Below are 10,901 nucleotides of genomic sequence, written 5' to 3'. Positions count from 1 at the left end.
TCGTCCTCTTCCCAATAGGAATCACCAATGTATCCTCTAGCTTTGATGCCTTCTCCAAGGTGACTACACTTAGCACTTTTGTCTTTCCCTTTTCCTCTTGGGTTAATCCACTAGTTCCTTCGTCTCCCTTAATTTCAATTCCATAATCATTTGACCTAGTTAACACCTGTCTTGGCAATGGATACATGTCTCCCCCCATCCTTGGTGGCTTATCACATTGCGGGCTGATGTGACCCCACTCTCCACAATTATAACATGTGGGCGTCTGCCTCCAAAACCTACCATTGCTTTGGCCAACACCATTCCTAGGCCTTTCTTCACCTCCCGGCTGATTTGCAAACCTCCCTCGACCTCGATTCTTTCCCACTTGACCTAGCATGTTTAGGCTGAGATTCTTCATCAAATATAGCACTTGCCTCATGTCTTGCCTTAACCCATCATCTTGCACTGCTGTAGTGACCACTGCTGGCATAACCGCAGGAGTAACAACAACTACTGGTTCATGATGAACCGCTGGCATACGACCTTGTAAAGAGTCCATAGGCTGAAATTCAGACCTCATGGGCAAAGACTCTACTCCTAGCTGGTTCATTTTCCTCAGCTTCCACTCTTTGTTCCTTGCTACCTCTAGTGCATCTTCATATGTCCTAGGCTTCTTTAGCTCCACTCTCCAATGTATATTCTCCCAAAGACCAGCCAAGAACCTGTCCTTCTTCATCATGTCAGGCGTGGGTACCTGTGGTGCTAAGGCCTTGCACATTCGCTCCCATGCCAATGAAAACTTTCGTATGTACGCATCTACCGGCTCACCTTCCTTTTGCACTAAAGCCTATACTTCTTGCCACACTTTGTCAGGATCTTCTATCTTCACAAACTCCACTTCCAATCCATGCCTTAGATTGTCCCAACTCAATCTTACAGGTGGATCAGCCACACGCAACTCCTCTTCAAATGCTTTAGATCAAACTCGTGCATCACTTTTCAAACAGATTTGGAGAAGACGTAACATCTGCGCCGGGTCTTGGATTTGGTTGCTAAAAAAATTCTTCCACATCTTTTCTAAAAATTCTTCCACATCTTCATCACTTCTTCCATGAAACTCCGGATAAGAGAAAGCCATGGCTACCCAAGTTTCAATGCTTTGAGAACCCCTTCGAACACACGTGCAAGAACCCAAAACTTTTCACTACCCAATCCCCAGAAACTTCAATGGACCTCAGCTTTAGATAAGGACAAACACATGCACATCAAATGAGTTTTCATAGGATCTCTCCTAATCTTCTTGGCCCGAACATAAAGACTATGTGCTTCTGGAAAAAAATCTCCCTGGACACATGAACATTTATCTAGATTCTTTGAGTTAAATGAAAAGGAGTGAATTGAGGCCCATTTTGATCATCCATTAAAGTCAACCATGCAGCTCCCAAGAAAGCACACTTGTCTTATCTTCTGATTTTGCCAAAATTTTAGCAGCATAAAAGCATAAATGGCTCAAAAGACCAAAAACCAGCCATCATATGTCATAATAATCAATATCTAATTCTCCTAAATGGTTTTCTCATATTAAACTGATCATTTAATGTGGGGAAGTGCCAGGGGAGAAAAAGCTAGAATATTGGTTAAGCTAGCAGACCGGCCACAGTAGGGATCCACAGGAGGGAAAATAGGGATCCAAAGGGGGGGGCATCTGCAAAAGAGCCATGTGCAATAATGGGCTAAAAAGACCCTAAGGTTCATCCCATTAAGACTTCCAAAATGCTAAGGTTCCAAAATTCAAAGGTTGTGTCCAAAGGGTTAAAGCTTAGGGGGAATTGGATGCTTTGTGTGCTCTCCAAAGTCAACACACATCCCTACACATGAGGGGGCGAGCCCTAAAGGTAGGGGATGAGAGAGAAAGCCACACACACACACACAAGCCCCCTTTACACAAACGGAATGAGGGACACATGTCAGCTCCCTAGGCCAGATGTCCACAAGGTATGCCCAATTTCTATTGGATGACCCTTGAAGTGGACCAATGAGAATTAGGCTAGAGTAAATTTAGCCTAATTAATTTTAAAACACTTAATAAAAATAACCAATGAAAATTAAGTCTCCTGGATGATTATTGGACACCCTGAGAAGGGGTCCAATAGGAATTGAGCAACCCAATGGGCTACTTAATTCCTATTGGTCAGAAGGGGGAAACGTCCAATGTGGATTTAATTCATTTAAATCAATTAAGTTTAATTGATTAATCTCTCACAAAAGGGTAAAGGGGGACACATGTCAGAAGGCTATCACTTATGCTGCTTAATAGCCATTGGCTGAGCTTGGCATTGTCCAATAGGGAGCCTGCAAGAGCAAATAGCAAGGGGGCTCGCCCAAGAGAGAGAGGGGGCTGATTTTTGCAAGGCATTATCACACACACACTCACACAATCTCATGTGGAATAAAGAGAAGACTATCTCTTCCCAAGCTTTAATGGAGAGCTCATCACCTACTCCAAGCTTGTGAGATAGAAGCCTACATCAACACACTCTTGGCATGTGGATGCAAATCCAACCAAGAGCCAAGCTTCAATGCATGCTCATCTCCTCTACCAAGCTAATCACTAAGCTAAGCTATGCTAATATGAGTGATTATGTGACGAGATGTACATCTTTCTCGTAAGATACTCCTTCTTCCTCTCAATCTACTCTCATACCTTGCTAGCTCTCACCATCTTCGAAGGTGTGTGAGGTCTTGGGTCTGAGAATGGGGATAATTCAAGTTGTGTTTGCTAAGTGTTTTGCTTAGTGCATGAAGCTTTCATCTTCATTGCACTAGCTAGTCTTGAAGGAACACAAAGAGTCGTATTGTACAATGTCTCTCTTGATGGGAGAAACCATAATACAAAACCTTTTGGAGGGGGGACCGGCTCCATGCAAATCTGTTCCTCAACTGTTGTCATTAGCTTAATTTCTCTCTCTTTTGAAAGTATTGTCGATGCTATCTAACTAGGTGTTATGCTTTTTGTTGATCTCTCCACCCAAGCACTCTTGTAATTCTCATTAGGAATCTATTCTAATGAAATGCCCACTATGTTCATGCTCATTTCTGCTACACACAAGTTATTAGTCCATTAAATGTTACATTGGTATCAGAGCACAAGGTTTCTCTTTTCTTGCTCAAGAAGGGAGGTCCTCAAGCTAGCTACAAATGGTTGGTATTATTAATTTCTTGTGAGTAGGTAGAATAGGGATTTTTCAGCCTTGCAGTGCGCCTGCCTTCGTGCAGTTAACGGGGCATCACCGTCGAGAGCTATGGTCTTAATTGTGGAGGCCTATGGGGCTTGCCTACGGCTTAACCACTATTGAGCTATTAGAAGCTTGACAGGAGCCGGTGTTGTTTTTGGTGTCGAAAGACTCTCTCTTCTATTCCTTGCAATTAATGGTATTCGAGCCACGGGTACAGTAGCTTGAGTGCTTTTTCAAAGGGGTAAAGAGGAGTAGCAACTAGGGCTTGAAGTGCCAAAGTACACCTAAAAGTTGTTAGAATGGCTGACAATAGAAAACAAAGTGAAATTAATGTTGATAACTTTGATTTTGCTCATGAGCATGCTACTAATGATGCTTCAATGCTTGTTAACTATCTTGTTTCTAGGCTTCAACAAGCCATGGGCAATCCATCTCTCCAAAGTGAAGTGCAACGGCAGCTCCATGCTCATGGGATTCTCCAAGCTCATCACCATGACGAGAGAAAACCTAGGAAGCCTCCTCGTGAGACTACCAAAAGAGGTCTCTCTCCGATTCGGGAAGAAGAACAGAATCCATATGAAGGGCTCAAGAATTTACTTCTTGATGATGCATCTCCTTTCCAAAGGAGAACTCAAGAGCCTCCACCGAAGGAACGAGAAAGAAGCGAGTCTCCCGCCACCTCGGCGGAGATGGCTCCACGAAGACGGCAGGCTAAACGCTCTCCATCACCACCAAAGCGGAGAAGACCATCGTATTCTTCTTCTCACCACAATTCAAAGAGGGATGATAAAAAGAAAGAGAAGAAAAAGGAGAGAAAGAGGACACCCTCTTCTCCATCTTCTTCATCCTCTTCCTCTTATGAAAGCGATGGTGAAGACGACAAAGATCAAGACAAGAAAAAGGCGAGAAAGAGGTCACCCTCTTCTCCACCTTCTTCAAATTCTTCACCTTCTGAAGAAAGTGATGGTGCAACATTTGAACCATCAAAAAGAAGAGGCCATAGGAAATCCTATGCCGCATGGAAGAGGTCTTCCAAGCTGAAGAAATTCAAAGAGGGAGGGAATAGCATCTCTTTCCTTACCTATGATGGTACCTTTGGTGCTACGGACAAAGTCTTGGCCTTTATCCAACAGTTCGATGCGGAGTTTGGAGATGAGTGCTTCACGGAGTCCTCTAAGCTATGCCATGTAGCTATGCACTTTCAAAAGTCCGCCAGGCAATGGTGGTCTAGCCTATGAGCCAGCGATGAAGCTCCACGAACATGGAAAGCTTTAAGAGCTTCCATTATGAAGCAGTTTTTGGCCACCGATGCAAAAGACAAAGTACTCACCGAATGGCGAAGCTTAATGCTCTCTCCCAATGAATCCATCCACAAAAATGTAGACAAGTTTTGGGACCTACAACTCAAAGCCACTGTCTTCAAAAGGTTGGATTTTGGAGAGCAAAAGCAACAATTTTGTGCGGGCTTAACCGAAGAAATGGCGGAGTATGTCAACTCCCAAAGGACACGTACCATATCGGCGGTAATACACCATACTATGGTGGCCTCTAGAATCAATTTCCAAATGGGGGCTAAAAGAAATAATAAGCCCCCGGAAAACAAGGGTTCCAATGAGCCTAAGGGGAAGGACAATGTCCAAAAGTCTCCTAAGGGCAACTCCAACAAAGCTAAAGAGAAGGGAGTTTACAAAGGTAAGAATAAACTCTCTCCTGAAGAGCTTGAGCGTTATCGTAAGGATAACCGGTGTTTCAAGTGCGTCGAACAAGGGCATGTGTACCGCGCTTTTCCCCAAAAGAACAACCGCCAAGATCCTCCTAGAGCTTCCTTGGTTGAAATCCAAGAGGAGGAGACTCACCAAACTCACCACAAAGGATCTCCTCTATGCCATGCTTGGGGAAAGGTAAGAGAACACGATGCTTTTATTCTCTTTGACCCTGGTTCTACTCACAATGTTATATCTATGGAGTTAGCCACCATGCTAGGCATACAATCCTACGAGATGGGAGATGTCCTACCCGCAGACAGTGCCTTCAAGGGGCAAGAAGCTTCAGTCACTCCCTTAATTGGGAAATTGAGGCTTCATGTCCAAGGCTATGTGGACAAAGAGGACTTCTTTATCTCTCCTCTCAAGCATGAGGATGTAATCCTAGGGGCACCATGGTTTAACCACCTGGCTGCCGATGTTAAATTTCCTGAAAGGAGAATCTCCTTTAAGTTCAGAGAAAAAGACATGTTTATAGATGCTAAGTAAATGGGTAACACTATCCCCATTGTACATACACCAGCTTTCAACAAGTCAATAAAGAGCTCTATTTCCGTGTACATGATTTTTGTTAAAGACTCTCAACATGAACCTAATGCTTTAGCAAAAGAAAATACTAAAGCAACCAAAAAGAATTAGAGTTATCCAATTTTCTCAAGGGGTTTCAAGATGTTTTTATTGACGACATCCCTTGTGAGCTACCTCCTAAACAAGGTAATGATGACCATGCAATCGAACTTCTTCCAGGAAGTTCACCGCCTAACAAACCTCCTTATAGAGTTTCTCAAGCTCAACAAGAGGAGATTATGCGGCAAGTGCATGAGTTAGTTGAGAAGGGTATGGTTAGGCCAAGCTCATCTCCATTTTGCTCACCTGTGCTATTAGTGCAAAAGAAATATGGCACATATCGTATGTGTGTCGACTATAGAGCACTAAATAGGATCACTATCAAGAATAGGTTTCCCGTTCCACGGGTAGAAGACCTATTTGATAAGCTACAAGGATCGACCTACTTCAGTAGGATTGACCTAAAAAGTGGCTATCATCAAATAAGGATAGTTGATCAAGACATTGTAAAGACCGCATTTCGCACCACATTTGGTCTTTACGAATACATTGTCATGACTTTTGGCTTGACCAATGCACCAGCCACATTCAATTGCTTGATGGAGAAGCTGTTCAGGCCTCATCGAACCTTCACTGGAGTGTTCTTTGATGATATTATCATCTACTCTAATTCATTGAAGGAACACAAGCAACACCTCCAGGTAATATTTCAAGTTTTAAGAGAGAATAAACTTTATGTTAATCGAAAGAAAAGTGAATTTTTCTTGCAAGAGATTCAGTATTTAGGTCATATTATCTCTCAAGATGGCATCCAAATGGATCCATCTAAGTTAGAGGTAATAAAAGGATGGCCTAAACCAAGGAATCTTCATGAACTAAGAAGCTTTATAGGTATGTGTGCATACTATAGACGCTTCATAGAAAAGTTCTCACAAATTGTGCGACCATTGCATGACCTAACAAAGAAAATTGTTAGGTATACATGGTCTGCTAAGGAGAACAATGCTTTCGAAAAGCTTAAAGAAAAGCTTATCTCTCAACCTGTGCTTACACTACCGGATCTCTCAAAATCATTTGAGGTCCAATGTGATGCTTGTGGTGATTGCCTTGGAGCTGTTTTACTCCAAGAAGGGTATGCCATAGGCTATGAGAGTCGAAGGCTCGACCCTGTTGAGCAAGCTCTAGGCATATATGAAAAGGAACTCCTTGCAGTTCTACATGCCTTAGACTCATGGAAGCACTATTTATTGGGGACTCTTTTCATTCTACGAACGGATCACCAAAGTCTTAAGTACTTCATGACGCAGACCAAGCTCTTCGACAAACAAATGAGGTGGGCAAATTTCCTTTCGCAATTTCATTTTCATATTGCTAGCTCATTTTATACCTGTCTAAAAGACTATCAAAGCCTATCAAATGGCAACCCTCTTCATTTCACAAATTTTCAAGTACCATGGCTTGCCAATGTCCATAGTGTGGGATAGAGATCCTAGAATGACCATTAATTTTTGGAAGGGTCTCTTTGAGAATTTAGGGACAAGGCTAAACTTCTCTTCGGCCTATCATCCACAAACAGATGGCCAAAGTGAAATAGCTAACCTAACCATTCTCGATCTACTAAAAGCCTATGTAACGGAAGTAGATCAAAGATCCCAATGGGAGAAGTACTTACCCTTAGTGGAATATGCTTACAATAACAATGTACATACTTCCACGGTAAAAGCACCTTTCGAGGTAATTGAGGGAAGATCAAAAAGTACCTTGCTACTTAAGGTACATGGGAAGATCTTCGCTGCAGATGAGTATAGCCGAGACCTACAAGAATCTTTCCAAAAGATTAAGGATGCTATCTCTATCTCACAGCAAAGGCAAAAGGCTGCTGCTGACAAGTGTTGAGCTTATATGTGAAGCTTATTCTACACATGAGATGATGTATATATAGAGGGGACCTGGGTGCCATATATAGAGAAGCCATATATTGAGTAGCTTCACATATAAGCTCAACAATGTTGAGCTTATATGTGAAGCTACTCAATATATGGCTTCTCTATATATGGCACCCAGGTCCTCTCTATATATACATCATCTCATGTGTGTATTCTACACACTTTGGGGTTCTACTTCTGTGCTCTCTCCTTCTCTCTCAACATGGTATCAGAGCAGTACGTTTTTGTTTTCGATTTTTCTCCTGATCAAAATCGATTTTGCAGAAACTACTCGCGCAAGAGACCGGAATCGATGTGGTCTACAACTTTGCAGAAGGAAGCTGCACCGATTTTGAGTTATCATTCGCGGACTGAGTACATACCTGAAAAACAGCTTCCGCGTTTTGTTTTTGATTTTTCTGCTAATTGAAAACGATTTTGCAGAAACTACCCACTGAGGGAGATTGGAATCAATGTGGTCTACAACTTTGCAGAAAGAAGTTTTTTCAAATTTTGCACCGATTTTGAGTTATCGTTCGCGGGCTGCGTATATACCTGAAAAGCAACTTCCGCTTTTTGTTTTTGATTTTTTTGCTAATTAGAAACGATTTTGAAGAAACTACTCACTCGGAAGACCGGAATCGATGTGGTCTACAACTTTGCAGAAGGAAGTGTTTTCAAATTATGCACCGATTTTGAGTTATCGTTCGCGGACTGCGTACATACCTGAAAAGCAACTTTCGCTTTTTGTTTTTGATTTTTCTACTAATTGAAAACGATTTTGCAGAAACAACTCTCATGAGAGACCGGAATCGATGTGGTCTACAAATTTGCAGAAAAAAGTGATTTCAAATTTTGCACCGATTTTGAGTTATCGTTCGCGGACTGCGTACATACCTGAAAAGTAATTTTCGCTTTTTGTTTTTGATTTTTCTGCTTATTGAAAACGATTTTGCAGAAACTAGCCTAGAGTGAGACTGGAATCGATGTGGTCTACAACTTTGCAGAAGAAAGTGTTTTCAAATTCTTCACCGATTTTGAGTTATCGTTCGCGGACTGCGTACATACCTAAAAAGCAATTTCCGTTTTTTGTTTTTTATTTTTCTGCTTATTGAAAACGATTTTGCAGAAACTACCCGCGTGAGAGACCGGAATCGATGTGGTCTACAACTTTGCAGAAGAAACTACCCGCGATGGGGATTGGAATCGATGTGGTCTATAACTTTGCAGAAGAAAGTTTCTCTAAATTCTGCACCGATTTTGGGTTATCGTCTCGGACTGCGAATATGTTTGAAAATCAAAATTTTACTTTTTGCTTTTGATTTTTCTCATAATTGAAAACTTCTCAATTATATTTTTCTTCATCAATCATATATTTGTTACTGACGTAACTTTGCTGCAGAAGCCAGTTACACATCGTTCCGATTCAGTCGAGCAGTTGATGATCGTCCAAATTCTATCGAGCTACTGTTGGTACATGATCTTTTGTTATATGATATACTCGTTCATTGATTCTCGTATAATTATTCTTTTAGAGATATAGTTTACGTCGTTTTATTGATAATTTCTCATTGATACCATAGTGATTTTGATGGTACCATGATGATGTTTTGTTAATACTTTGGTCATGGTGATTTTCGTTGATACCATGATGATATGTCATTGATACCATGGTTATTCTCGGTGGTGCCATGATGATATTTCGTTGATACCATGGTTATTCTCGGTGATTCCATGATGATATTTCGTTGATTCCATGGTGATTTTTGTTGATACCATGATGATGTTTTGTTGATACCATGGTTATTCTCGGTGATACCATGATGTTGTTTCGTTGATACCATGGTTATTCTCGGTGATGCCATGATGATGTTTCCTTGATACCATGGTTATTCTCGGTGATGCCATGATGTTGTGTCATTGATACAATGATTATTCTCGGTGATATCATGATGCTTTTCGTTGATACCATGATCATTTATTCATTTTTATTGATATAATGATGATATTTTGTTAATACTTTGATGGTATTCATTGATCACTACATTGATAAATGTTGTTTTATGTAGTATATACACATATCATTTGTATCACGTAATCACACATTTTGTACTTTTACGTTTATACTTTATGTACCATATGTTGTCGTGCGTATATATGTCGTCAAAAGAGTGGCGTCGCGAACCATCTCTTATGGCATTGTGAACGTAATTATTTCATTAACGATACTAATAATTTTCATGACATGTTTTTTTTTGGAGTCTATGATCTATGTAGGATTGATCAAAGAATTGATTTTATGAAGACAAACTTGGTGATAATAAAAGATTTATGAAGATATGTTTGGTGATGCCATATTGATGACAACATGAAGACATGTTTGGTGATGCGATATTGATGACAAGCTACACAGCCGATTCACGGAGACACTTTTGATTACAAGCTAATCGATAGCTTTTACACCTCTTTATTGAACCTTTGTATTCATTATTGTATTTGATAGGATAGGAGTAATGTAACTCCAAAACATTCATTGTAAAAGGAGTGATGTAGCTCCTCGTAAACATTTGTATATTCAATGATTTTTATAATATAACAGTGGGCGTATATAGAGCTGTGGGTTTTTCCCTTGATCCCCCAAGGGTTTTTTCATCCACAGTTAGGGACCCTTATTTGAGCGGGGGTGTTGAGCTTATATGTGAAGCTACTCAATATATGGCTTCTCTATATATGGCACCCAGGTCCCCTCTATATATACATCATCTCATGTGTGTATTCTACACACTTTGGGGTTCTACTTCTGTGCTCTCTCCTTCTCTCTCAACAACAAGCACAGAAGATCCCAAGCCTTTAAACAATACGATTGGGTCTTGTTAAAGTTTCCCAAGGCTCGATTAAGGCACACGACGGGCAAGAATCCTACGGGCCACCAAAAGTACTATGCTAAACTAGCAAAAAGGTACTATGGTCCCTTCCAGATTCTTAGGCCAATCAATGAAATGGCCTATCAAATCAAGTTGCCCAATCATTGGCTCATACACAATGCTTTCCATGTGAGCCTATTAAGAGAGCCACCTCAAGAACCAACTATTGAAGACCCGCCGGAGATCGAGGACCAAGAGGAGGTGCTGCAGCCTGAGTCCATTCTCCGACATGAAGACAAGGTGCTAAGAGGCGGTAAGACTATCCGACGATATCTTATTAAGTTTAAGAATTATCCTTTGAAGATGCTAGATGGGTGCAAGGCATACAATTAAAGGATAACCTAAACCTTTTCAATGCTTACAATGCTTCCCAATGAGTAAGAAAATGTACAAAATGTTAAAAATGAACAAAGTTTTTGTCTTATAAGACTTTCTTTTTCTTTATTGTGCACAAAAATGAAGTAGTATGCATGCTTAGATCAAGTTTGCGGAGACGACGTCTCC

This window comes from Adiantum capillus-veneris, chromosome 3, assembly GCF_014529385.1.
Source record: "Adiantum capillus-veneris isolate H3 chromosome 3, ASM1452938v2, whole genome shotgun sequence".
Taxonomy (NCBI): domain Eukaryota; kingdom Viridiplantae; phylum Streptophyta; class Polypodiopsida; order Polypodiales; family Pteridaceae; genus Adiantum; species Adiantum capillus-veneris.
The sequence above is the reverse complement of the archived record's forward strand: the minus strand, read 5'-3'. Positions refer to the sequence as shown.